We start from the raw sequence: 27,156 nt of genomic DNA on the forward strand, positions 1-27,156 counted from the left end.
CTTCTACAATTCTAATATGATGAATGTGTATTACCAAATAAATACAGTTTTAACCAAGAACTAAACCATATTACAATGTTTGTCCATGCTGGGATTTTGTTTAGAATAAGACAAAAATGGTTATTCAAAATAGTAAATATTGTTATTGTATAGAATTGCTTTCCTCTCAATTTTATACATTTAAGATTAACAACCCAGTGTTGATATAGGTAAGATCCTCAAAAAAGATATATTTGTTGAGAGAATAATAAGGGCAAGGTCCTAATTCTATCTTATTAATACCCTTACATTAATAAGAGACTTAGAATGTACACATAATGGAGCCAGGAGATAACAGCTGTCTAAAAGTAAAGATGAGCCTCAGTAACACCAGAACCATCCACATCTTAATCCACAAGAACAGTGAAAAAGAAAAAAAGAACATGTATTGTTTCATGTCTCTGTTAGTGACAGACCTGAGTTAGTTCAAAGGCAACACACAAAAAATAATTGACAGCTCTTAACTCATATCCATTTTAAAATACTCTCATAGCTTAGACTGTTTATTACAGTTGCCACAGGGAAACCTAAAATCCCACAAGATGAGTGGTTTGTGAGTTCCTAGGGTTATGTAGAGTCCTTGGACCAGATTAGTTTTGATTGTTGTGGTGGTTTAAATTTGAAGAATTTTCACACATAGGTTCAAGTGTTTGAACACTTAGTCCTTGGTTTGGAGAGGTTATAGAGCATTTAGGAGGTGTAGCCTTGTAGGAGGAAGTAAAGTTTACAGGTACCACTGGCTGTAGACCTTGAGTGTTTGTATCCTTTCCCCAATTCCTGTTTTATCTATCTGTCTGTCTGTCTGTCTATCTATCTGTCTGTCTGTCTGTCTAACTATCTCCCATCCTCCTTCCCTCCCTCCCCTTCTCTCTCTCTATAGTAGCTATGTGCCCTATGACAGTGCCCTGCTTCTCCTGTTATGCTCTAGCTTCTCTGCCATTATAGACTCTGGACCTCTGGAAAAGTAAGCCAAAAGTAAACTCTTTATTGAGTTGCTTTATCAGAGAAAAATGACTCTTACAATAATGTATAGGTAAATATTGTAAGTATTATCCTACATAAATCATAAGAAACCACAGTAAAGCACCAGTGTTTTGTGGATTGCTTATTGAGTATAAAATATTAGTTATTTCATATTTATTTTTTCTATTTACTTTAAGTACAAAATACAAAAAGGAGTTCTAAAATAATCAGAGTAGAACTACTAGCAAGAGGAATGGAGAATAGTATTTCTAACATTTATTATCTTTATTTGTCAGTATCACTACATTCATGTCTGCAACAGTAAAACCATTTTAACTTTAGAATGTTTATCACAGCAGCCCAAAGATGAATCACATGAATATTTTGAGGGGTGCTTTCTGCAGAATAAAGTAAAACAAAATGTCCAAACAACCCCTCAGGATTGCCCTCCTTTTCCTTTATGTTGCTATGTGTTGCTCAGAGTGCTGCTTTAACCCGTCATGTGTACCTTATCTGTGTCCTTTTCATCATCTAGTGACATGCCATTAAAAGTGCAAATCCTCATTTGGGAACATGAGCATTTTTCCTACGGGGCAAACTCAGGCAAGGTCTATCTCTACTGCCCTACCTCCGTATCCACATCAAAGTGTGCACATGACCTTTAGAAGGAGCTTAAAAACAAATCACTTCTCTACTCTCTGTCTCCCTGTTTCTCACAAGTATACAGCCTTCCTAGAAAATAGTTTTAAGCCATATTTGAGAGTCCATCCATGAAATACATCTTCTGCCATGTTTCCACATAAAATGAGTGCCCTTTTCTCAGCTCGTAACCATGTAACATGCCCCTCTTAGTTATCTCTTCCTTTGGAAATGTTTCAGCAGCACTGGGCCCACAACCAAGAAACCCTAGAGTCGTTCCAGATTTTCTATTCTCAGAATCAGTCCTGCCGGCTCTCGTCAGAAAGACAAAAAGAGAAAACAAATTGCAGGCAAGTGAAGTCTGAGCTGCCTACTGTATTCAGATATGTGCCACTCTGATTCCGTGAACCGTCTGAATAGAAACAGAAACAAGGATCCTTAGAAAACAGCCAGTTCAAAATTGCCTACCTTCTACAGAGAATCTTCCCCAAATGTTTCTGTTCCCTGCACTGTGAGGGCTGGAGTGAGAACTGGCTCAATATTGCTGTGGAAGATCCACTCCAGAGGTTTCCCACATAGCAGGCCTTTCTCAAAGGTTGAAGACTACCTTACTCCCTCCAGTACCAACAAAAACATGCACTTTCACTGTGGAAAGGAGGAATTAGAAGGGCAGAGATGGAATGTGGAGATTTTGAGGAAGGAAGTGGAGAGGCCTCACAGTCAGGTGAAAGTACTGTGGCAAGGCAGGCACATCTCCTGAGCCTACCACAGGCTGCTCATCTTCAAGATAACAGAGTAGAAGTTCAGAGCTCAGCATAGACTCAATGTGCCCTTGACTCCAACAGACTCCAAATGCATCACTCTGTAAGAAGGCAGCTGTCTTTAATTTATTTATTTCTTTGGTCTCTCTTTAAACAGTTGAAAACTATACATCTATATTATAGAAACCAGTTCACATAAGGGAGCATGCTTTCTCATTCTCTCTTTCTCTCCCTCCCTCCTTTTCTCCCTCCCTCTCAAAATTTAACCTACTTTTTCAGGGACTGTGATCTAGTCAACATGAAGCAATATAGATTTTTCAATGATGAAATAATTAAGAAATTATGAATGTTAAAACAGTTAATAGTGCTCAGTTCTAATCATATTAAAGAGACTGTTTCTCTACACTATTATTTTCAATTTTGTTAATTATATCTTAAAACTGGGATAATCATGGGGTAATGAGACACATAAGAAAAGCAAAGGAAACAAAAATGATGCAAAGTGAAGTACAAGAGAAAGGCCTAGTGTGTTGTGGGATCACGCTCTTATACACTGCAAAGACCTGTCACTTGAATTGGTTTAATAAAACATTGATAGGTCAAAAGAAAGAAAATTTAAAAAAAAAGGAAAAAGTGGGGTTCTGAAAAAGTCTCCAAATGTAACTCATTGACAGAATAAATTGTAATATAAAAAATACAGATACCAGTGGGCAATGACAGAAGACATTATAACACCCCAAGTCCATAGGGTGAAGAAGGTCTTCTAGAAACTGCAATAATATCCCTAGACCACATGTGAGACTAATTGAGTATCTTCAGAGTAAAAGACAATGTTAGGAGTCCTCAGTCACTTAGAAAATAGTGTCAACATCAGTCCTTAAAATACACTTGAAAAAGTAATAAATAAATACAAAATAATGTTTAGGGTGGATGATAATTATTTGTAAATACAAGTACAAGTTTTTACAAGGACGAGGAAAGACCAATTTTAAAATTAAAAACACATGTGTTAAAGAAGAGGGACATCCTATTGTCATGTATAGAATGTAAATAGAAGTAAAGAAAACAAAATTAAACTTACTTTAATAAGCTTAGTGTGCCATATACCTTGAACCTAAAATGATATCCTTAACATCTTAGGTGCTAACACGTTGGTCAGCAGCTAGTGGCATGGTGTAAAGGTCATTGGATATGAGAGAATTGGTAGAACAAACCATAAGGAATGGGCTAGAAGAATGTGGGACCTAATTAAAGAAAGTGTTTGCTAAGGATGTGCTTTTGAAGGTTCTTCCAGCTGTGTCCATCTTTGTGTCTCTCACTTCTAGCCACCTTCCTCTCCTCTTTCTTCCCTCCTCATTTCCTCTTCCTAATTTCTCCCTTTCACTTCTCCTTTCCCCTCTCCTTTTCTTTCCATCTTTTGTCTTCCATCACCACTTCTCTCTTCCCTGCCTTTTCTTTTCCTCTTCTATGATGTCATGACAAGCAACTCTGTTCCTTGTCATCTATGCACTGCCTCACCACTCAATTAAATGACCATATTCAAAATCCTGAAATATTGAACAATTACACTATAATGGTGTTTTGTCACAGTGATGATACTGACTAAAATAAATAGTATTTGTTGCTTTATTACTGTCTTATTTCACTCAACACGATGTTCTCAAAGTAAACACATACTGTGGCTAATATCAGAAATACCTTCATCTAGCTAAATAATTTTCCATTCTCTGTGCAAGGGCTATATTCTGCTTATCTCTTTATTACCCAGTAGATATTTGGGTATACTCCATGTTTTAATTGTTGGGATAATCCACTATCAACACAGCTATAAATAATTTATGAAAAAATATCTCTAAAAGACTGTACACATTGAGAACTAGAATCTCTGGATCATATGATAGCTCTATTTTCAAGTTTTTGAGGCACAATCATACTGTTTTCCTCTGTGGGATAGGATTTTATGAATACACTCACAGTGCACTTGTATTCTAGTTCTTTATTCACTTACTAACTTTGTACTTTTATTGTACTCATCCTAATAAAATTAAATTTAATAATACAATACTAAGAGCATGTGAGCTTGTTTAAGAAAGAGAAATAATTTTTAAACATAAAATAAGATATAGAAATGAGAAATAAGCATAAATTTTGAAGTGATTGAAGCAGTCACAAAAATATATACAAAACTTTCTGACAAGACATTTGAAAGTTTAGAGGAAATGGATTATTTCCCAGCCAACTATGTATTGCCAAAATTCACCCAAGAAGAAGGGGAAACTTAAATACACCAGTTACCATAAAAGAGTTTAGAAAAGGATGCTTAAAGATCTATCATTGAAAAAGGCAGTGAGAACAGATGGCTACCCAGCTGAGGCTTATGTAACATGCATTTTATATAACCTTTAAGAAAGAGAGCTGTTCAAAGTTAAATTATTTCGAGCCTTAGGAGAAAAAAGATAAAAGCCTTCTCAAGTTCATTTTAAAAAGGCAATATAACATTCTAAATAGGAAAATAGAAAAATAAAAGATTATAAAGGATGTTTATGATCAAAGATGAAAATGTATTAAAATGAGAGGAATTATATTAAAACTATGATTTCTTTATCTATCTCTTAACTCACATGTTCAATGGATTAGTCAGTGTCAAAATAACAGAAATAAAGTAAAAACCAAAGTACTTCCCCAAACCCGTGAAACTTTCTGTCTATCATGATGAATTTGTGAGAAAAAGAAGTAAATGTACACTTGCTATATTGGATGATGAATGAAATAAATGATAAATGGAAGAAACAAAATTGAACAGAGATGTAAACAGATGCTAAGAGGGAAATTAGTCACTTTAAATTGTGCATATCTTTTCTCAGAGGTGTGTCTTGAGTGGTTTTAGTGCAGATTGGCACAGAGTGAAAAGGATTACTTTGCTGTGTGATGTGGGATTCCCATCTGTATGCTATGAATATGTTTTATTACTCTTGGTTAATGAATAAAGCAGTTTTGGAAATGGCTTAGCAGAGCAAAGTGAGGCAAGAAATCTGAACAGAGATACAGAGAGAAAGTAGATGAAGTCAAGGGGATGCCATGTAGCTGCTGAAGGAGACAGAAGCCCAGAACCTTTACTGGTAAGCCACAGCCTTGTGGCAAGACACAGATTAATAGAAATGAGTTAATTTAAGATGTAAGGGTTAGTTACTATAAGACCTGAGCTACTAGACCAAACAGTGTTGCAATTAATACAGTTTCTGTGTGATTATTTGGATCTGAGCAGTCGGAAAATGAATGAGCAGTCACTGGTTACAAGTGGCACCCAACATGGGGCCACTACAACCACATAAAAGCTGAGAGCTTGGGAAAGAATTCTAGACACAAAAGAACAGAGTTAAGCACAGCTTCATCACGCCCGCCTTGTCAGCACTGAAGACGCAACACCAGACTCTTCTCACTGTGGTTTTTATTCAGGACCTTAGAATAATCTTCTCACCCTCTCGCTACCTCTCGCAACCTCTCACCCCAGGGAAAAGCCAGTCTACAGCTTAAATAACCTCTGGGTAGCCAACCCCAGCAAGCCACGTGGGAAACGCAGATAGGTCCAGAAATGCAGAAGCAAGCCAGATTTTTAGCGTCAGCCATATATAGAGTTGTACACACCTGAGAGCATTCACCATTCCACCATTGGAAAGGTGGAAGGTGGAAACCAGCGCCACCTTTAAGGCGTGGCATCACGCAGCTCTCTACACAGCTTCTTGGTAGCTGCATTTTTTAAGCTCTGTTTGCTGGCTGCAAGCAGAGGTATGACTTCTTTAAGATAAGGTTTCCTCACTCAGCATAAGCAGAAAAAAAAAAACAAACCAAAACCGCATGGTATGGTTTCATTAAGAAACAGCTTCCTTGTTCATGGTGGCATGAATAAATCTTGCTCTTTCAGGAGGTTCTGCACTTAAATGTGATTCATGAGCAGGATGTTACTAATTGCTTGATGGCAACATAGACCTGCTGTTTCCCTGGGTCAATGAGCATGGCAAACAGAGGAAGAGAACATACCTCTGTCATGTTGGATTCTGGGAAGCCAAAAATCAAAGCAGCCTTTGTCCTAACCATACCGTTTAGCATTTGAAAAAGTTCTCCTGGACAAAAAAAAATGATTACAGATGCATGATAAAGACAGATTCGGACAAATATAGACCTCTGAACATGATACAGTGTGTTTAACAATGTACAGAAGCTTGGGAGAGAACGGAAAATGAGTATAGACTGTTATAAAAATAAGTATGTTTTAAAAATAAAACAAAGTCTTTAAAGAGACAGTAAAGTAATATAAAAGAATACAGAAAACAATATATTAAAGGAGTAAAGAAAATTCACCCACGTAAAGATAGAATATACACAGAGAGTCTGGATTATGTATATTATTGTATATTCTTTGATTTTTTTTAATGCAAAGAAACATTTGATTCTGGAGTTACTAAACTGAACCAACATAAAGGTATCTTGACTTCAAAATTTGGGTCTAGGGATATGTTACTTTCGAAAAGAGGTTCTCCTTTTGTTTCCACAGGAGATGAGAAGCTGTGGAGTCCTTCAAAGCTAATGTGGCTTGAAGAAACAACCTCCCAAAAGGTTTCCATGAATCCCCTAAAAAGACTTTGCCAAACAAACAACAGAAAGTGGTTTGGAAGTAAATTACACCCAAATTTCCAAACTTTCTGAAAAAAAAAGGAGGGAGATAATGATATAGAGATGAATAATTTGCATTGATATGGATCTTGATTTATTGATACATACTTAGGGTTGATTTGTTACACTGTATATATATATATATTACTCTTGCTTAAGGTTTTATGATTGGGCAGTTCATTAAAAAATGTAATGTAAAATTAAGAAATACAAATTAATATATAGTTATCTATAATAAACTTTTAGTCATGTTAGGTTTTATACATATATATATATATCAGCTAGATTGATAATCTTCAACACTTCAAAGACTTATAAAATGGCATTTAAAATTTTTTAAGAATTTAGACTTTTATTGAAAGTGAGAGGTGTCTGCTTCTAGCATCACCAATCTTCGTCAAGAGGATGATGGGCATTAAAGAGGTTCCTTACAAAATTTGCTAGTCATTTGATTAAGAAGCAGCTGTTGCCTGGACTATTTGATATGTAAACTGAACATTCAGGACTCACAGAAAATGACTGCTGAACTTGTCAAAAGAAGGTGAGATGATCCTTCGGGACTCCTGTTTCATGAAAGAACTGCCAGACATTTTTTAGGACACAGAAGAACTTTGCAAGGACAAGGCAGAATAGATTTTCAAATTTCCAACATCACTGAAAAGTCTGCCAAATATTATGGGACTGCAAGCTGAATGAAGATGCCCCAACTTTACAGAAGAACTTTGGGTGATTGTCCAGGCAGCAAGATATCTCTATCAAGCCCGGCGGTGGTGGCCCACACCTTTAATCCCAGCACTCGGGAGGCAGAGGCAGGCAGATCTTTGTGAGTTTGAGGCCAGCCTGGTCTACAAGAGCTAGTTCCAGGACAGGCTCCAAAGCTACAGAGAAACCCTGTCTCAAAAAAAAGGATATCTCTCTCAAGGTTACTTCACTCCCAAACTGATGCTTTCTAGCTCCATCCATTTGCCTGCAAAATTCAAGATGTCATTTTCTTCTGCTGTGTAGTACTCCATTGTGTAAATATATCACATTTTCCTTATCCATTCTTTGGTTGAGGGGCATTTAAGTTGTTACAGGTTCTGGCTATGACGAAAAAATGCTGTGATGAACATAGTTGAGCCCATGTCCTTGTGGCACAATTGAGCATCTTTTGTATATATACCCAAAAGTGGTATTACTGGATTTTGAGGAAGGTTTTTTCCTAATTTTCTGAGAAATAACCATACTGACATCCAAAGGGGTTGGACCAGCTTGCATTCCCACCAGCAATGCAGGAGTGTTCCCTTTACCCCACAACCTCTCCAGCATAAGTTGTCATCAGTGTTTTTAATCTTGGCTCATGTATTCATTCATAAGTGGTTTATAAACATAAAGCAAAGAAAACCAGCCCACAAATCACAATCCCAGAGAACACAGACAACAATGAGGACCCTAAGAGAAACATACATAGATCTAAATTTACATGGGGAGTAGAAAAAGACAAGATCTCCTGAATAAATTGGGAACAAGAGCATGGGAACCTTGGGAGAGGGTTGAAGGGGAGGGGAGAGGCAGGGAGGAGAGCAAACATAAATGTAGAGCTCATTAAAAAATCAATATAAAATGGATAGAAAAAATATCTCTGTCAATTCTAGAGTTTTGGAATTTGCTTACAATGTACCCCCTGTTTACTTGGGTAATATTATATCCTTCTGGGGTCTTTGAGGAATTGAAAAATTAAAGACAGTTATAGTTTTCTTTAGTTATGATAAAAGATAAATTAGATATAAATATTGCAGCTATAATTGTTAATACCTGTTATATTATATGTAATTTTACTATGCTAAAGTTAAAACCTTCTTTTTTAATTAAATAGAAAAGGGGAGACAATGTGCACTAGCTCTCTGTCTGTTGTGAATATGCTTTATTACCATTGGTTAATGGAAAAATCTGTTTTGGCCAATGGCTTAGCAGGGAAAAGCCAGGCACAAAATCTGAAAATAAAAATAGAAAGAAAGTAGGCAGAGTCAATGGGATACCATGTAGCTACAAAAGAAGGCAGATGACCAGAACCTTTACCGGTAAGTCACAGCCTCATGGCAATGCACAAATTAATAGAAATGAGTTAATTTAAGATCAAAGAGTTAGTTAGTTATGAAGCCTGAGCTAATAGGCCAAAAAGTGTTGTGTTTAATACAGATTCTGTGTGATTATTCAGATCTGAGCAATCAGGAAATGAAAGAATAGTCTTATACAACAGGTGTGTGTGCATGGATAACACGAGAGACCATTCCAGGCACAGGGGAAAAGCAGTGCAGAATATTGAGAAGTACTACAAAGGACAATGTACCTGGATCGAAACAAGACCAGAATATAGGGCAATACATAGTCAGAAAGACAATAGTGCCTAGATTATGCAGGGAACTGAGCAAAACAATGAATCTGCCTGTGAAGGACCAGTTGCAGCATTTCCAACAAAGAGCTGTCATTATTTAATTTCTGTCTGAATGTATCACTCTGACAAGTGCATTAAGACGGATGTGAAGGAAACCATTTGGAGAGTTCTGTAATAACCAGCAAAGGAGTTCAGGTGCCTTTATTAAAATGGTTAAATGGAAAGTGCTGGGAAATTTGGAAAATGTCAAAGACACAGAGAGAGAGAGAGAGAGAGAGAGAGAGAGAGAGAGAGAGAGAGAGAAATGCATTATATATATATTATATATATATATTTGTACACATATATGATTTGTTTACAGGTTTAATATAGAAATCTATATGTATTTATTAAATATGGACATGTGTTTAAGACAGAGTGCAAGAAGGAAAGGACTGTGAAAATATGATTGGTGTAAAGATTTCAAAATTTATCTAAGATTTGTTAATTCTTTTCTCCATCTTCAGTAGAACAGATGTGGGCATGGCGTAGGAAGGAAGATTAATCATTATTTGGTAATGAAAAATTCATTACATAAGCCTAAACAATGATCTGATATAAAAGTTTATTAAGAACAATGTTTGATAAAATTCTCATTAGGCATTCTTCCTTAAAGTTTTCTTTTTAAAAAAATGAATATTCTGTACTGCTATGGTGATTACTATTCTACATGCTAAAATGAAAAGTCTGTTTTAATTGAAATCAGAAACTGGATATGTACTCATACTTTTACATCTCAATTTAAAAAGGCCTTCAACAATTAAGTCTTTGTAATGAGATACATAATTTAATAAATTGGACAAAGTTCTCAGAAGATAAAAATATCTCCGTTTTAGGACGTAAGTTTCCAACTAAAAAACTCTAGGAGCTATAAACAACTGGTATTAGCAAGAGAATTTGTTAAAGTGAATAGATAGAAGGTAAATGCATGAAACACAATGGTTTCATCTTAATAATGAAAAAGTAGAATAAAATAAAAAATAAGTTCATATTTTTTGGTATAAGGCTTTTAGGTATTGATTTTATGTAAAGAAAACTTTATATTCAGAGAAAAATACTGTTTTGTGAAGGAATATATCATATTTCAATGAAACAATTGAAAGAAGGGTAAGATTTGTAAATATAACATGTAAAATTCTAATGTGTGAAATAATATATTGAATTTCATCTAAATTATTTGACTATAGGCCCACTGAATATGGGTGGCAGTTGTATGGCTTGGGCAGCATTGGGACCAGGATTTATTGCTAGTGCTTGAACTGGCATTTTGAAGCCCATTCTTTTTGGAGGGATACCTTGCTCAGCCTATATATAGGGGGGAAAGGCTGATTTCTGCCTCACAGTGATGTGTCAGATTTTGTTGACTCTACTTAGAAAGTCTTATCCTCTCTGAGGAGTGTATGGGGGTGGAATAGGGAAAGAGGGGGGAGTGGGAACAGGGATAGGTATGTAAAATAAAAAAAAGATTGTTTTAAAAATAAATTTAATAATAAAAATTATGTAAACAAATATCCAAGACATATTCTGTTATCTAGTAAAGAAAATCTTTTCTATATTAAAACTAGAGAATGGATGACTTGACTTACCAGATATCAGAAGAAATATGAATACATAAAAATGAGCATGGTATTGGTATGGAGATGTTAAGGTATGTCTGCAGTCATAGCTGAGACAGGAGATTCACAAGCTCAAAACCTGTCTTAACTACATATTTACTTTAAGCCATAGGCATGGGCTAACTGGGAAACATAAAGATACTGTACCTCAAAATATATAAGGAGGGAGAGATCCTAGGGATATCTGTAAGTGGTCCAATGCTTAAACTAATATTTTCACTGCCCAGGGTTCAATCTCTAGTACAATAAAAATGAAAATATGTTAGGTTAATATATAACAAAGACAGCATTTCTATTAAGTGACCAGAAAGACTTACCAGAACAATAAAAAGCAGACCTAGACACTTATCTTTAGAAATATGTAACATGGACACTATACCCATAAAATAGCTACAAAATCATAAGATATTTAAAGTTAAAATTGTGTGATAGCCTCATTTTGAAAGAGAATCTGAAAGGAGACTCAAACACAAAGGACTTGAGAGCTGTATCTCTATTCCCAAAAGGTGACTAGATGTCACTTTAGTAGACCTAGGTTAGACATTCTTTAAGTTCTATGGACATTGCTACATCTATTCATATCCATAGGTAAAATTCTATGAAGTTCATATGCAAGTCATTGAAACAGATGATGTGTAGTATCTAATAATTTGTGAGTTACTCCAATTATGTGTGCTTTTGCATAATTACCTATACCATTAGAGCTGTTTTTATGTTGATTTGCTTTGCAGAACTTTAAACAATCACAGGTATAAGAATTAGAGAATCCCACTTAGCAAAAATTGGAACCTCAGAAGTTATAGAGAAAATATGCACACTATTAATCGTATATATAAAGATTTTATTTACATGACAAAATGTATCACAGGCAAGTAGAAAGGCAATTATTTTGGAAGGAGATGCTAGTAAAAAAATCAAGTAAAGATTTTTCAGATTCACCTGGAGAGAACATACAATCAAATGTAGAGACAAGCAAAATAAAAAGAAGAAATTTGCAGGAGTGCAGAGCTAAATGATTATAGAATGTTTAACAAAAATGTTCATTCTTACAAGAGAGACATAGATTGCAGTGACAATGGACTCATTTCATACTCACTGGGCAGGAAAAAATGACTATTGCTAGCTAACATATAGAAATTACATGCTCTCTTAAATTAGCAATTGAAATGTAAATCATAATATCTATTTTTTAAAATCAATGCATTTTAAGAACACATTCATAGATTTATGTAAAACCATGTGCAATGGAAGAAAACTTTTAAAAAGTAAAAGATTCAATACCGGTTGGAGTGGCCAGTTCAAGTTTGCATTTTTGAGGTGAGAAATTCAAGTTTAAGTGCTGTTTATAACGACTTCTACTTCCACCTAAGACATAGAAAGGAGGAAAATAGCTACTCCAATAGATAAATAATACACTTTACTTTTCTTTGAGAGCTGAGATAGCACAACAAGAAAACTGTCTGAAATCTTAAGAAAGATTGATTGCGGCGCACTTCCTGACCAGCAGGAATGAACGCCACTAAAAACAAGAATTCCTTCTCTGTACACGTCTTTATTCGGAGCCCTTGATTGAGGAAAATTGGGGGAAGGGAAGAGAGAGTGCAGGGACAAGAGAAAGCTTAGAGAGAGGAAGTAGAGCCCAAAGGCAGCTGCTTTTAAACGGTGGAGAGGCTTGAATGCTGTCCTGATTGGTTAATGCCATTCTGCTGGTCTGCGCAAGTGCAGGCAAGGGTTCTCAGCCCCACGTGGCTAAGCCAGGTATGGACTTGTATACTTCCAAACTGCAGGGCCACCTGTGCCTCCAGGTGGCTCCCTACAATTGATGAGCCAAGAAGAGGCAGCCCAGTGAGTGAAGCATGGACTAGAAAGGGGTCAGATGTCATCTCAGTACTTGAGAGGACAGCTGAAACATGCCACAATGATGGGTCTGTAAGGAAAGAATCCATCAACCCCAAAGACACAGGGAAGTTTCTACTATATGCAGTTGCTTCTTTAAGATACTCCACAAGTGGTAGATTGAGGGAAAGATTAGACATTTACTCAAAGACTGATGACAATGTTTAGAAAACTGAGTCACACGAAACACAGATACAGATGTGTTTGGAAGAGCAAATGATAAAGACTTTCCCCTGTCTATAACTGATACATCTCCCACACAAACTCTGCATCTAGGGGCTCAGAGTGTGTCATAGAAAAATGGTAGAAAGATAGCAAGAACCAGAGTACCATGTAATACTACGGGTGCCTAGACATAACCTTAAAAATGTCAAAACACTTTGACACATGAAAGTAAATGAAGGAAATTTTACAAGACCCAATGAATAAAGAAGAGCTACAGGCAATAATGACTGCTAAAAGATGGAGAATCAGTCTTCTTCAAAGATTGGTTCAATGCTGGATTATCCAATCCCAAACAGCCAGGTATAGACACACATAATACATGTGATCAATAGTAAATGAGCTCAGCAATGTAAGTATGTAGGTAGATAGATAGATAGATAGATAGATAGATAGATAGATAGATAAATAGATAGATAATTAGAAAGAAAAGGCCATGAATTTGAAAAGTGGCAAGAGGATGTGGATAAATTGGAGAGAAAAAACAGAGAGGAATGGCATAAATACAATACTCACACATGAATTTCTCAAAAAAATTAACAATCTAACTCTGATGGAGGGGTTGAAAATCCTGTATTGGTCTTCTAAGTGGCTCCTACTACTGAAAAATAATGAGCAGTCATTTCCTACTCATACACCATCTTTCAAAGATGCAAAGCTATGTAAAATATCATGAAAAAGATGGACAGAAGGATTCAGAAATTCTGTTCTCTAAGACACAGAACCTATCAAGGACTTTGGCTGGAACAGGACCATGGAGAGTTCCCTTTTTGTGTAATTTCTCTGCCAGTCCAGCAAGCACAGAAGACCATGTAGAGAACTGCCTATCACTGGAATAGGCCAGAACACATAGAAGTGTTTCATCTGTAGCTCATAGAAATAAGAATTCTTAATAAGATAGAGCAAGGACATGAAAAATATCCTACCACTCTCGTGTCACTCTAAGACTAAGACACCTTCAGAAGATATTTAAAACCATAGCAAGGAATATATTAATCCATGCTGAACCTGGTGTACAGGTGCATACCTTTAATGCAAATGCTTGTAAGGAAGAGGTAGGTGGTTCTCTGTAAGTTCAAGGCCAGCCTGATATACATAGTTAGTTTCAGGACAGTCAGAGCTACATAGTGAAGTGTTAAGAGACCAGTATGTATCAAAACCAAATAATACTTTACTTATTTATCAAGTTGCAGTGAGACTAAACACCTCCTCTTCTTTTAAGCCTGGATGAGGCAATCTAGTAAAAGAAATTGGTCCCAAAAGCAGGCATCAGAGTCAAACAGTCCCTGCTCTCACTGTTAGAAATCTTAGAAGTAGACCATTTTACACAACTGTTACATATATGCTAAAGGCCAAGGTCAGTTTCACACAGGTTTCCTGGTTGTGGGTTCAGTCACTGTGAGCCCCAGTGAACCCATGTTAGTTGGTTCTGTGTTTGTTCTGTGAATTTTCTTGTGGTGTCCTTGACCTCTGACTCCTATAGTCCTTCCTCTCTCCTCTTCTGCAAGCCAGGACCCAGAGACAGAATAGCCCAAAGACCTGGTATAGAATTAAACATGACTATCAAAAAAAAAAGTCAATGAAATGATTCCTAATAATACTCTGCTGTTTTCGTAGGTTGGTGCCTAGCCCAGTTGTTATGAGAGAGGCTTCACCCAGCATTTGATGGGAACAGATGCAGAAACAAACAAAGAAACATTAGCTGGAGTTCAGAAAACCAAGTATTAATTTTGACTCAACTATATTGAGGGTAATAGTAATTCAAAGGAATGAACATAATAAAACATCTTGTACTCTTCTGCTTAGACAAAACAAAAGCAAGAAATTTGAAGATATGGTGTAATTCTCCTTTATTAAAGACAGTAGTTATCAGCCCAGAGTCCTGGGAATATTAAAATAATTTCCACTTTATTGTTTTCCCCTATGTGTTTTCCTTTTCACATTCCATATTTTTCCTGTCTTTCTCTGCAAGTGTTTTTTTTTCTGTAGATGCAACATTAAGTAGAGTTTGAGGTTAGTGCTTTAAATTACAATGCATAGAGTTTGTGTAATGTAAGGAATTTCAGGAGAAAGATGGAAATCATAAAGAAAAGCTGGATAAAATGCTAACCACCGAAATTATTAAATAACATAAGCAAAGAATGTTTAACAGACCAATTAGTAGACAAAGAAACAAAAGAAAGTCAACTTGAAGCTCTAAAGCAATGAAAGCTAATGAAAAAGTGAAAATGTCAATTCCTATTATTTCTGAATTGCCAATCTACAGATCCACCTACTTATTGCTTTTTTGGCCCTCAGGATTTAGAAAAATCTCACTCAATACTACATTCCAACTTCCTTCACTTTTTATTTATTTCTAAATACCGATTCATTATACAAGTACCATCAGTCATAGATGGGAGCCAGTTGTAGCATGGACACTAACAGCAATATCTAGGAGATATTTGCTGTGCATTCAGGACCCTAAGCTCTTGTTCAAAACTAAGTGATCAAATATAAAATTGCCTGGCCACACACAAAAATAAAATAACGGTATTTTTTCGTGAATAAATATGTTTCATGCAAGTCAGAGACATGTTTGTATAGTGATGGTTTTCTTCCTAAATTTTCTTCTCTTAATCTTAGACCTTTCTAGACATTGACTTCAGACAAATTCAGCTTCTATTGTTGATTGTACTAGAGGCAGAGTAATAAAGTAGCTTAATGAGGTATAAGTATAAAAAGCTAAAAACAATGGCCACAACCAAATAGGCACTTTGTCAATGAAAGTGCTTGTGGTGCTGGTTCTTTTGGATGCCGATTTGAAGAAAATCTCATATTCTGACACAACACTGAATAGGTATGTGAAAGTGAGAAAAAAGTGTTTTTAAAAAATAAGTTTAATAATAAAAATAATTGAAATAAAGAAAATATCCCTTAAAGGGAGAGGCTCTAAAAAAACCTCTCATATTCTTACAGAAAGACAGGGTAAAAATTATTGAGTATGTACAAGTTATGAAAGTCTTGCCTCTAGAGAGAAATATAAATGTTATCCATCTTTCTGAATTAGTTCAAGTGAGCATCCAGTGAAAGTGACTGAATAGAGAATGTCCAGGCTCCAATTCAATCCTCAAATTTTATAATTTTTCTACTAATTTTGTTTGATCCAAAAGTTTTCATTCTATCCCTCCTGAGAATTTGTGAGAAATGAGGAGAAATCTGAATATAATGTTTATGATTAATCATGGTAACAACTGTAGTCAAAATCTAGGAACATACTTCTTGTTCACTTTTATGTGAGAATATGACTAACCGATTACACACCAGTAACAATTATTTTAGTAGCTTTATTTATTTATTTATCTGATTTAATTGCTTGCTTGTAATTGATGGAGGTCAAATTTACAGCTTTATGCTAAGCATGGAATTTATTCCAGAAAGGTGATATAGACTTTGAATAGCACCAAAGTTGTGATTCCTAGAACTGAAATAAACTCTAAATTGCACTAAACTAAAATAAAAACAACTAGAAAAGTCTGACTGTAAAGTAGACAAGACATAGAATTCTGACTTGGCCTCTGTTCTTTATACTGCTATATATTAAAAATATTGCATTGTTTTAGCTACAATTTTGCAAATGTAGTATGTTAATTTTAGACATATTTGAGACTGCTATGTAACTCTGAGTGCAATAATTAATTTTAACTGCAGGATACCAGATTAATTGCTTGTGAAAAGTTAAACTTACACATCATTTGTCAATGGTTGTGTCATGAAAACTCTAGTATCTTTAATCCATACACCTGCATTAAACTTATCTAATAATATTTCACAGCATATTAATCTAATATGATTAAGGAACGAAGAGGCTTATACAGTATTTTTTCTTACTTGAAATTTCTAAGTCCTTAGGAAATTAATAGCTTAGGTGTGCAGTGACTGGTAAATACTACAAAGTCATGACCCTACTACAGCTCATGTTCAGCCTTCAACATTTGAATGCATTTACTGTATCACTGGAGTCTTTTAATGTCAGTTTTTATAACAGTCATAGAAAAAGTGAGATCATGTTTTATGATGCCCTGTGAAGAAATACTGCGAAGACAATGCCAAAAGAGTTCAGAAGACTCTAGTGATCACTGGAGACTTCACCACGACTCTCCAGAGGCCCAGAGAGGGCCTACAGCACTATTATTTAGGAGAACAAATCCCATATCCAATCATGATATTTTGTTTCCTGGTTGTTTTTCAATATAATTCATATTTAAGTTGATTGCCCATTGCGTTGTAATTCCCTTATTTAGAAAATAATTCTACAAACTTATTTCCTATTGAAAACGAATAGTTTCAGTGATGTTTTGAAGTACAGAAAGTAACATTTCTTATGCATATTTTGGGTTATGTATTTGGATCAGTTTTGATGTGGTCAGTTGCTAAAAGTAATACTCAGTACACAAGCTCTAGTTTATTTAATTTCTGTTTCATTTAAATTGTTTAAATTTGATTTGTTTACTTAATTTCTACTTATGTTTATTTTATGCTTAAAATTGGTGTCTTTGTGTTTAGGGAGTATGTGCATATGAATGAAGTCTCTTGAACAGGCCAGAAGAGGGCATGTCACATGTATTGGTGCTGCTGGTTTAGAGAACCCTGAAGTCAGTGCTGGCAACCAAACAAAGGCCCTATGCAAGAACAACAATTGTTCTTAACCATTGAGCCTCTGTACATTCCTTTTCAGAAGAAACCAACAGCAAAATGGTTGAAATGTCCATCACTATCAAGAGCTGAAAGATTGAGTTGAACATGGTTCTTTACTTCTTACTTTTGAAGTTATTAAGTAATTTCAGTTAGAGTACAACAGAATTATACCATGAATTGAAGTTGTATTTATCCTAACACGATGGAAGTGTTTCATATGTTTGTTGGTGTATATACTCTTCTAAAGTACCAATGTTGTCCTTTGATCTGTATTTTTTTTTTGGAAAGCCCATCTTTTATATTGTTCAGTAGTTCTTTCTATATTATTTGTGTATCAGTCTTTGGAGCAGTGTAAAGTGAACTAAAATTTCCCATTGTCCTCACTTCCCACTGTCTTTTTTGCTATTAATGGATATTTTTTGTAAATTTTTAATTTCACTGAGTTCAATTTGTGAAATTTTTCTTTTAGACTCAGTGCTTTTGGGGTCCTTTTTAATAAACACTTTACTTGCATCAAGGACAGGGTAATAATGATTTTTTTTTCTTAAGAGGTTCTGTAGTTTTCCTCTTACATTTACATCTGTAACTGATCTGGACTAATTATGGTTAAATAAGTTGTGTAAGGTTGAGTTAGGGGGTTCATATTCTGGAAACAACCATGATTAAAACATAGTACCTAACACCCAAGACCTTGCTCTCTAACGATCTGAGCAGACAACTTGACCATTTACTATGATATAGTAGTTTTATATTACACTATAAGAGAAGAAAATTATTATTTTAAAAATCCTCTCCTCGATTTACATTTCTGGATCTAAGTAAAATATCTTAATATCTATATTTGGTAATAAGAGACATGATTTCGTGTCCCAGGTGATGTCGTCTTTCGTAGAAGTAGATTCTCTAATTTTATTCATACTTTTTTATTTTATAGACCAACCACAGTTTTCCCTCCACTCTCTCTTCCCATTCTCTGTCCTGACTTCTCTTCTACCCTGTCATACACTCCTCCTCCAGCTCTATTCAGATGGGGTAAGGCCTCCCATGGGAATCAATAAGACATGACATATCAAGTTGAAGCAGGACTAAACTCTCCCCTCACCCCTGCATCAAGGCTGAACAAGTCCAAATATTCCAAAGAGACATCTGATGCATCAGGGATGGTCTTGGTCCCACTGCCAGAGGCCCACAAAAGATTAAACTATGGAACTGTCACCCAGATATAGAGGACCTATGTCGGTCCCATGCCAGCTCCTTAGCTGTCTCTTGAGAGTCCATAAGCTCAGGTCAGCTGTATCTGTGGGTGACCAAACATAATCTTGAACTGCTCCTTTTGCCCCCTCCCTGCTCATAAACTCCCTTCACCACGTCTTCAACTGAATTCCTGGAACTCAGCATAGTGCTTGGCTATGGATCTCTGTAGTACTCAAGGAAAACTCCTTGATTAAAAAATAGAGTACAGACTTAAATAGAGAATTCTCAACAGAAGAATCTCCAGTGGGTGATAAACTTTAAAAAATCTTCAACATCATTAGATATCAGAGAAATGAAAAACAAAATGACTCTGAGATACCATCTTACACCTGTCAGAATGGCCAAGATCAAAAACACTAATGACAGCCTCTATCGGAGAAGATGTGGAGTAAGGAAACACTTCTCCACGCATGGTAGGAATGCAAACTTGTACAGCCACTTTAAAAACCATTATGGTGGTTTCTCAGAAAATTGGGAAAAAATCTACATCAAGATCCAGTGATACCACTCTTGCATATACCCAAAGAACGCACAATCATATGACAAGGACACTTGCTTAACTATGTTCATAGCAACATTGTTTGTATTAGATTCCCCTCCAGCAAAGTAAAGAAAATATGGTATGTCTACACAATGGAGTATTACTCAGCAGAAAAAAAAACAATAATATCATGAAATTTACAGGAAATGGATGGAACTAGAAAAATCATTCTGAGTGAAATAACCCAACAAAGAAAGACAACACTGTATGTGTTCACTCACAAATGAATATTAGATGAAAAGCAAGGATAACCAGGTTACAGGCCTCAGCCCCGGAGAAACTAGTTAAGAAGGAGAAGCCTAAGAGAGATGCAAGGATCTCCCTGGGAAGAGGAAGTAGTCCTAGGTAGACTGAGGTGGCAGTAGAGGGGCAGTAGAGGGGAGGGGATAGGAATATGAAGGATCAGTATGGTCCAGTTGAGGGCAGAATGGAGAGGGAGAATAATGAAAGATGTAGCTGGGTAGGTGGCCATTATGGGGTTGGGGAGAAGCTTGGTACCAGGAACTCCCAGGAATCCAGAAAAATGACCCCAGCTAAGACTACTAGCAGTAGCAGAGAGGGTGTCTTAACTGGCCTTCCTCTTTAATCAGATTGGTGACTACCCTAATTGTCATCATAGAGCCTGTGTATAGTACCTGATGGAAGTAGAAAGAGATTCTCTTTGCTCTGTGTAATTATTAACCAGGTTTTTCACTCTTCTCCTTTGCAGTGGTGACCTCAAGGTGAACTGAAATAAATGATGCTTGGACTGTTTAAACAACAAATATCCTTGAGAAAAACGGTGGTCTTGAACTGAGGAGCAAAGAGGTTCACTGAGTCATGAATGTAAGCTTCTATGGTGTGGGAAACTTAGGCACTTATGGTAAATGTTCTATTTCCAGATATTTTGCTTTTTATTTAATTGTGGACTGTAAGACAGTCCTCTCCTGTAAGGCTTATGTCATCACATATATGCTTCTGTGCTCACAAGTAAGATGCTAAATTATCTGGTTTCTTTCTATTTCTGTGATTTCTATTTAATCCATGTTGCTTTTTAAACTTTTCACTTTATCATTAGCATGTATTAACTATACATATCTGTATTATTTCATATTGATAGCTCACATGTGCACAAGATGTATTTTATCACATTCATCCTATTACTGTCCCTTGCCCCCATCATCATTTTTATCACCTTACTCTTCCCAAATAGTTTCTTTTGATTTTAATGTTCTTTAGGTAGATGTCAATATGAGAAAAATTCAGTATTTGTCTTTCAAAATCTAGTTAGTTTTGTTTAAACAGGTATACGCTGTGTTTATATTTGAATGTACATGTGGGTGTATCTATCTATATAATTGGCATTTTAATAAAATTTTGCTGATAATAAATTGAAATTTATTTTAAGGCAACTCCTTCTGCAAAATCAAATTTATATAGTAGTGAGATATTTGTGCTTACTTATATTTATGTAAAGGATGAATACTTGATACGGAAAGGTATTTGGATGAATAATTTTTCACTTTCTGTGCTGATTGAAATTTTGATTTTATAAAGGTCATTGTTGAGTATCTCATTTTGTAGACAGAAACAAAATGGCAAATAAATATATGTTTAAAGTCATTTAGAAATGTTTGGATTTTCTGTCTTAAATACAAGCCAGAATTCATTGAATGATTTATATGTGTCTGAAAGTGAAGTCAGCAACTCTAAAAGCAATTTTAAAAATTAAACATCCTTGTTTTTGATCTTGGCCATTCTTACAGGTGTAAGAGGGAATCTTAGTGTTTTTTTTTGTTTGTTTGTATTTCTCTGATGGCTAAGGATGTTGAGCACTTACTTAAATGTCTTTCAGCCATTTTAGATTCCTTTGTTGCGAGCTCTCTGTTTCGTTCTGTACTCCATTTTTTAAATTAGATTATTTATTCTTTTGATGACCAATTTCTTGAGTTTTTTGTATATTTTAGAGATCAGACCTCTGTCTGATGTAGGGTTGGTGAAAATCTGTTCCTATTCCATAGGCTGCCATATTGTTTTGTTGACTGTGTCTTTTGATTTTCAGAAGCTTTTCAGTTTAAGAAGGTCCCATTTATTAATTGTTCCTCTTAGTTTCTGTGCTACTGGGGTTATATTTAGGAAGTGGTCTCCTGTGCCAATGCGTTCAAGTGTATGATGTGGGATTCTCCTTTGTAGGTTGTGAATATCATTGGTTAATAAAGGAACTGTTTGGGGCCTATAGCAGAGCTATGGGGGAACAGAGCAAGGAGGGGCAAACTAAAAGGAATGCTGGGAGAAAGGAGGAAGAGTAAGAGAGAAGGCATGTAGCCCCTGCTGGAGATGGATGCCAGAATTTTAGCCGGTAAGCCACAGTCAAGTTGTGATTCAATTTACTAGAAATGGGCTAAATTAAGATGTAAGAGTTAGCCAGTAAGAAGCTAGAACTAATGGTCCAAGCAGTGATTTAATTAATATAGTTTCAGTGTTTATATTTCAGTTCTCAGCGGTCTGGACAAACAAGCAGCCTCCTTGAAGCAAGTATACTTGCCACATTCTCTTATATGAGGTCCAGTGTGGTTGGCTTTATGCTGAGGTCCTTGATCCATTTGGACTTGAGTTTTGTGCGTGGTGATAAACATGGATCTATTTTCATTCTTCTGCTAATGCTGTAGAGGTTGTGGGGTAAAGGGAACACTCCTGCGTTGCCGGTGGGAGTGCAAGCTGGTACAGCCTCTTTGAATATCACTATGGTGATTTCTCAGAAAACTAGGAAACAACCATTCTCAAAACTCAGCAATCCCACTTTTGGGTATATATCCAAAGAATGCACAATTATACCACAAGGACATTGATTAATTATGCTCATAGCAACATTGTTGTCATAGCCAGAACCCAGAAGCAACCTAAATTCCTATCGACCAAAGAAAGGATAAGGAAAATGTGGTACATTTACACAATTGAGTACTACACAGCAGAGAAAAATAATGACATCTTGAAATTTGCAGGCAAATGGATGGAGCTAGAAAACATCATATTGAGTGAGATAACCCAGACCCAGAAAGTCAATTATATGTACTCACTCAAAAATGGTTTTTAAACATAAAGCAAAGAATACCAGCCTACACATCACAATCCCAGAAAACCTAGAAAACAATGAGGACCCTCAGAGAGACATACATGAATCTAATCTACATGGAAAATAGAAAAAGACAAGATCTCCTGAGCAAATTGGGAACATGGGTACCATGGGAGAAGATTAAAGGGGAGGGGAGAGGAAGGGATGAGAGCAGAGAAAAATGTATAGCTCAATAAAATTAATTTAAAAGAGACAAATGAAAACAATATTACACATCCTAACAAAGACTTACTAATACATGTTGAAGAATAATAGTAGAAAATATCAATAAACTTTTTTCTCTTAATCAAAATATGTTTTTTCTAATGGCATAAAGCTTTGCATGGGTAGTAAAAACAGTTTTTCAAAACAGCAATTCATGACAGATGACTGGCTTGAATCTGAACTGAGATGATCCAGGTAAGAATCACATAGTGTGACGATACTCAGTGCAAATTGCCCAGGCTATATGTTCAGGGGCAAAGACGGCAGTAAAGTACCAATTAGACCTCCCAGAAAAACATGAGATTACTTAAGTGTTTGCTTTTAATTAAATTTTGATTGTCAACAATAAGAAGTCATTTATCATTGCAAGTTTCTCTTCAAGCCTCAGATTGAAGTACATGACCCCACAGTTTGAAAAATTGTGCTCTAAATATCGACTACCCACTTTCCCTTCTCGACACAAACCTCCCTAATCTTTTCTGCCCTCCTTTTCATCCTTAGTTAGCAATGGCGACTTCTGTTACATTGAGGAAATTGGAGGAAGCAGAAGAGAACTTCCACACATTATGTTTACCTCTGTGCCACTGTCCCAAGCAGCCCACTATTGGTTCTTGTTTACTTTTGTTAATCAGTCACCTGTTTCTAGGTCATCTCAGTCAGTCTGCTAATTTGTGGTTCTCACCTCCTCTCTCACGTTCAAAAGTTCCTGAAAGTTTCCACTTTCTCTCATCTCATTATACTTTATTTCTGTACCCAGTCATTATAACAACAAAATAAACATGCTCTTTATATCGCCTTGGTCATTAAGTTTGTGAACCTACTTTTCACATCAGCTATCACCTTAGGCTTCATTTGTGCCATTGTTCATAGTCTGTGCCTTTATCTGGTTTCTCTTTGTATTCTCTGTTCAGCCTTTTCATACCACATTTTCCCATTATCCCAATGAACAATCCACCCAAACTGCTCTTCTCTAGTGCACCAAGATCACCCAGAATTTCCAGTCTTGGCTTGACAGTTGCTTTTTTTTTATTTCTCAAGTACTTTTCTGACATATACAGTCTCCCCTATTTTAAGACTTCTACCATGATCCTGCCTCCCAAGACTTTGCTTTTATTACTTTTCTTGCAACATGTTATCTCAAAGCATGGCCTTATATGTCCAATATTTTCCATTTACATTCTGTTCCCTCATATTCTTTGGAAGTAAAGGGATGAAACAAGATCTGATGTCATGATTTATTTTTTACCAGTCCGTTCTTTCCCAGGTCAGGAGGTAGATTGATGAAATACCAAGTCAGTGAGAAAGGCCAAAGCTGTGGGGATGTCTTCACACACCAGGATCCTTCATCACAACAGAGGAATCGATCAGAATTACAAATTGTGATAAATATTTGGAAGAAATTAAAATGTCAAAAGAAATCATGTTATTAGGACTGAAAAAGAGTCTAGAATTTAAAAACAGTGACAATAGTTTGCTCCTTTTTCTTTCAGATCCAAAGTGAACTATGTTATTAAAATTATACAAGGTTATCGTGTGTTATTGTGAAACCAAAACAAAGAAGTCCTCTTGTCATGTGTGTGTGTGTGTGTGTGTGTTATCCTCAGTTAAAGGCAAGCTATTCTACTCTGCTAAAGGAAAGTGCCTTTCCCTTTCCCTTTCATGGTATCTGTAGAGCTTAGCTGAGATCTCATTCCATTTCTGAAAGGAAAGTCTTTCTGACCAGTATTGTTTTCATGGTGTTCACTGCTCATCTTCATTCTTAGAATTAGTTAAGATTCCTCTGAAAGTACAAATGTACGCTGAGATGATTTCTTCTCTCTCTCTCTCTCTCTTTCTCTCTCCTTCTCTCTGGAACAAAGACATGCAGAATTGAGATCTGAAATCTGCTGGTGGATGCAAATTATACACAACAATAGGAAGTTAGGGTTTGGGTTGCTTTCACGGAAAGGAAGTGACTCATATCAACACTGCTATGTAATAGAGTCACTAAATTTAACTTTCTTTTAGTGTAAAACCCAATGTTTCTATAGTAATGTGAAACTTTATTTTACTAAACTGTAATTTTCTTACTGTCTTTTCCTATCTTTCAGTCAGTTATCACATCTTTCATTAATTACATGTTATGGCATTTTTAGCACATAAAATCATCTTGTAAAATCTGTTCTGACTTCACAGAACAAGCTGACTCAAGTAATGTGGCGAAGTAAACTAGGTAAGATCAAAAGGGTCTCATCTCCATTTGAACTTGGAGACAAAACACTGATAGACTTGGGAGAATATATTCTTTGTCCTTTATAGAAAAGGATATGAGTATTTACACAAACAACTTACAGAATTGATATTACAAATGAGTTCATGGAGTTATCTCCATCTCTTGGGTGATATTACTTATATGGAAACCATCAGGTATGCTAACATAGCATGTGAAAATATCAAATATCATATCTAAGAACTCTTACTGGAAGTTATGGATAGAAAAAAATAATAAAAGAGTTCATACACATGTCTATTAAAAAGTCATTTAAAATTGTATTAATTTGCATTAAATATCTCTTAACTACTCTGGACATTTATTCTAAGATTTATATTATATCAGGTTAAGGAAAGAACAGATCACATTTGAGTTCAGTGGTTTTGCTTCTTAGTAAAGTCACAATGACATTTAATGCAAACCCCAGGAAGACACTGTGAACAAGTTTGAATATGGAAGTGAGATGTTTGGATCTTATTGACATTCACACAGCTAGACACTCCACAGTGTGTAATCAAATAAAATTTCTATCAGAGACCACTAAAATGTAAATTGAGGTTAAGAAGGAAAAGATTACTTGGAACATTGCCAATATGAAAGAGAAATTTATCCTTTCTATAAATTTTACCCAATTTTGCAAAAGAATGTTTATTTTCCTTATTAAAGACCTCCATGTGATTGGCCAGGCTTTCAGAACAGTTACTGAAACTGCAGACTTATGAGGCTGCAAGGCAGGAGAGTGTTTTTATGCCCACCTGGTGAAACTGAGTCCCTAAAATTGACAATGGTCAGGGCTTTCCCAGACATACTCAGGAAAGTCATGAAGGACCCGAATTTGAAGTATAGATCATCTGAGACCATAAACAAGTCTTTTTCTTTTTTATTAATGAAATTTTTCATAGAGCTCCTGCAAAATGAGAATTTGTATCATGGGAGGGATATATTATTAAATACGTATTACCAAAAATGAAAGTAAATGGAACCATCTTTTCCACCACATAAAGTGTGTGCTTAAGGAAACAACATTTTGTTTTCTGTTTCTCTATTGGTTACATGGTCTAGGTCCTATGAAACCTAAAGGTAGTGGACTAGCTATTTCAGTTTTTGGACAGATCTGCGAAACAAATGGCACCTCCATCTTTCAGTTCTGCAGTCAAGTTTTGCCCCTGGACAGTTTCCTGTTAAGGTTAAAGTGTCAAAATAATTGTGGTGTCACATTGTTTCCACAGTAACTGTTTTCTTGTTTTCAATTCAATTTATTCTTTACCCACTGAAATGATCTCTTTTTTAAATTAACTAAGCTTAAGTCACTAGAGGCCATTTTTTTTTCTTTTTCATTGCTCATTTGTGGGCAAATCTGTCCATTAAAGGATAACAAAACAGCACCATCAGAGTGGTGTCTTTGATTGTCTCCATTCTTGCATATAGGGAAATTTTACTTGTAAAGTAGATGTCTTCCCAGGACTCACAGACTTGGGCATGTGATACGTGATACTGACTTCACTACTGAGTTCTCTCTCTCTCTCTCTCTCTCTCTCTCTCTCTCTCTCTCTCTCTCTCTCTCTCTTGGTGTGGTTGTATGGGTATGGGTGTGTACATGGAGGCCAGAGTTACAACCTTGAGCATCATTCCTTAAGCACTCTCCATCTATTTTGTTGTTTTGTTTTTGAATTATTATTATGTGTTTGTTTTGCTTTTTGAGACAGGATTTCTCACTGGCCTACATGGAGCTCATCAAGCAGCTCAGGCTGACTGGCCAGAGCTCTCAGATACACATATCTCTTCTTCCACAATATGAAGGTTACAAATGCACATTATCACGCCCCATTTTCTTAAAAAAGCAACCGAGAATGGGAAAGAAGATCAGATTGGTTCTAGGCAAGCACTTAACCAGCTG

Source organism: Myodes glareolus, chromosome 14 (assembly GCF_982192425.1).
Source record: "Myodes glareolus chromosome 14, mMyoGla1.1, whole genome shotgun sequence".
NCBI lineage: Eukaryota > Metazoa > Chordata > Mammalia > Rodentia > Cricetidae > Myodes > Myodes glareolus.